The sequence below is a fragment of the Podarcis melisellensis genome (genome assembly GCF_964234715.1).
Source record: "Podarcis melisellensis genome assembly, chromosome: 2".
Classification (NCBI taxonomy): Eukaryota; Metazoa; Chordata; class Lepidosauria; order Squamata; family Lacertidae; genus Podarcis; species Podarcis melisellensis.
In genome coordinates, this window is record NC_138529.1 from 122902090 (window position 1) to 122905165 (window position 3076).

A 3076-nucleotide genomic window follows, 5' to 3' on the forward strand; every position below is an offset into this window, starting at 1 on the left:
TCCAACCAACTGTGTAACAAGTAAAACAGAAGTGTTATTTACATCATAGTAAAGGTAAAGGGACCCCTGACCATTAGGTCCAGTCGTGACCGACTCTGGGGTTGCGGCGCTCATCTCGCTTTATTGGCCAAGGGAGCCGGATACAGCTTCCAGGTCATGTGGCCAGCATGACTAAGCCACTTCTGGCGAACCAGAGCAGCGCACGGAAACGCCGTTTACCTTCCCGCCGGAGTGGTACCTCTTTATCTACTTGCACTTTGACGCGCTTTCAAACTGCTAGGTTGGCAGGAGCAGGGACCGAGCAACAGGAGCTCACCCCGTCGTGTGGATTCGAACCGCCGACCTTCTGATCGGCAAGTCCTAGGCTGTGTGGTTTAACCCACAGCACCACCCGTGTCCCTTATTTACATCATATGTCATTGTAAAAGTTTTCAAAAATATTCCTCTTTTGAAGCAAAGACAACAAAGGATCTGGTGGGCCTTTAAAGGCCAATAAATGTATTAGTGCCTAAGGTTTTGTGGGTTGCAGGCTGAGGATATGGACTCTGGACGAGGAAAGCTCTCACCACCATTATCCTGTGAGTCTCCTTGTAGATTTTGTGTAGTTCTTCTGGAATTTATATCGCAATATGAGCCGGAAAGCTGCCTTGCTCCATCCGTCTGAAGGCGGAGATAAGCACCATACGCCATAGTCGAATTCAGCTGGACTTAAGTGCCCAGGGGTCCTGTACCTTTTACCTGTATATAAACCCTGAATGCATTTCTATAGCATCCTTCACCCCTATTTCTGGGTTGCTGTACATCATCGTCAGCTTCGATCAGCCACACAGCGGAAATAAGAGCTAAAACTGGAAGCCTGAGAGAGGGAACCGCTCCTCTCCAGGGGGAACAATGGTTTCATTTGGTATAATGCAGCGTCCTGCGTCTCTGAGGCAACAGCTGACCTGAACCATGGAGGGGGTGGGGGAAGTGGACCCCCCTTTCCAGGGACCCCTTTGTCGAAGAACTTGGAGGAGTAGCAGATTCCTCGCCAGGAGGGAGAAGCCAAGGGCAATAAACTAAAATCTAGCCTTATTCCCTTATGGGGGACACAAGAGCCCTTCTAGGGTCCTTTGTAGGTTCTCCATCGGTCAGAGAGAATAACAGAGGGAAACCAGGATGGAGACGACTCTCCAAAAGGCCACATCTCTGTCTCTCTGTCTCCCCACTGCCAATATCCCACTGGGGGAAATGGGGGGACGTGTTGCAGGGGAGCCAGACCTGCCGGTCTTTCCCTGGGAAGCAGAACTGGTGCCGCTGCCTGACCTGCATTGCAGGATCTGGGTGCGAGTCAGGAGGGGGGCTTGCCCTCATAGCGGGGAGCTGAATGGGGGGACAACTGCTCTGCCACTGAGTTGCACCGCTCCCCCCATTAGCAAAGCTCAAGTTCAAACACCAGCCCCTATTTTAAAAAGGCCCCCATAATGACGACACTGGACTACCCTTTAGGGTTGTCACACATCAAAGTGCAAGTAAATGGATACCGCTTTGGTGGGAAGGTAAACGGCATTTCTGTGCGCTGCTCTGGTTCGCCAGAAGCAGCTTAGTCCTGCTGGCCACATGACCTGGAAGCTGTATGCTGGCTCCCTCGGCCAATAAAGCGAGATGAGCGCCGCAACCCCAGAGTCGGCCACGACTGGACCTAACGGTCAGGGGTCCCTTTACCTTTAACAAATAGACAAAGGAACAGATTCAACTTCAAAAGACCAGATTGATGGACTGCCAACTAACTTTCTTTAGCATAACACTTGATAGATTCTCCAGCAGAGACATTTAAGCAAGCACAATTATACAGCTGTGAATATAGCTGGTTATGTTATATAAAAACAGGATCAATAATAATTTCTAACCCCACAATGGGAAGTCACCAAGATAAATTAATAGATTTTGATGTAAATTGTATTTCCTCTTCTCCTTCCTCATGGCTGGACTTGAGACAACGCAGCAGCAGCAGCAGCGTTGGAAACAGAATCTAGCCTGGGACTTCTGGGGGTTCAAGGGAGAGGATGAAGCTGCCAGGAAGGAAGACGGGGGGGGGGGCAGCTGATTTTCAGGGATCCCTTTCTCTGACGCTTTATAAGATCCCTGGGCAGGAGGGAGAAGCTCAGGCAGCCCCTCCAGAGACGGGGACCTCCCTCTCCCTCTGCCCCTCTGGCAATGCCGGGCTACGCGGTAGTCTCGTAATCTGGTGAACCGGGTTCGCGTCTCCGCTCCTCCACCTGCAGCTGCTGGGTGACCTTGGGCCAGTCACACTTCTCTGAAGTCTCTCAGGCCCACTCACCTCACAGAGTGTTTGTTGTGGGGGAGGAAGGGAAAGGAGAATGTTAGCCGCTTTGAGACTCCTGAAGGGGAGTGAAAGGCGGGATATCAAATCCAAACTCTTCTTCTTCTTCCCCCAGGGATGATGCTTCCGATTCCTCCCTCAGTCCCCCAACTTCCTCTGCCCCCTTCCTCCCCACAGGCTCTCCTGCGCCCAGAGACCCCCTGGGCCCGGCTGCCCCCTCGCCAGGCAGGGAGAGGGTGGGGTCCCCTTCCCCCATGAGAGGAATGCAAAGGGGTTGTGAGGGGGGGGGAGAGAGAGAGACCCCTTTCTGCTCCCCTCACAAGAGGGTCCCCGTTGTGTCTCTGTGTGTCTCTGAGGGACAAGAGAGGAGCTTCACTTTAAGTTACTGTTCCAGGCCCCAAACCCGTGTCAGGATGCCAGAGATTATCACTCAGGCAGAGGGGCTGCTGAATACCTGGCCTCCCACTTTGGGCATCACGGCCGCCCCCGCTCATGGCCCAAGCTTGGTCGCCCCCCCCTTGGTCGCCATTTCCTTCCCAAACAGAACAACGTTGGACAGTTTGTGGTGTCGGGGCGTCATGTGGGGCTTTGAGGAGACACTGCGTGTGTGAATGAAGGGGGGGACACTGCCTGCTGGAGGGAGGGGCAACCCCCCCAATAATTCTAAAAAATTCTGTAACATCGGCAAAGGATTAAAAGAGATGAAGGGGGGGGTGTCCCCTTCCTGCCCCGGAGGGCTTTTTCCCAGGTGGG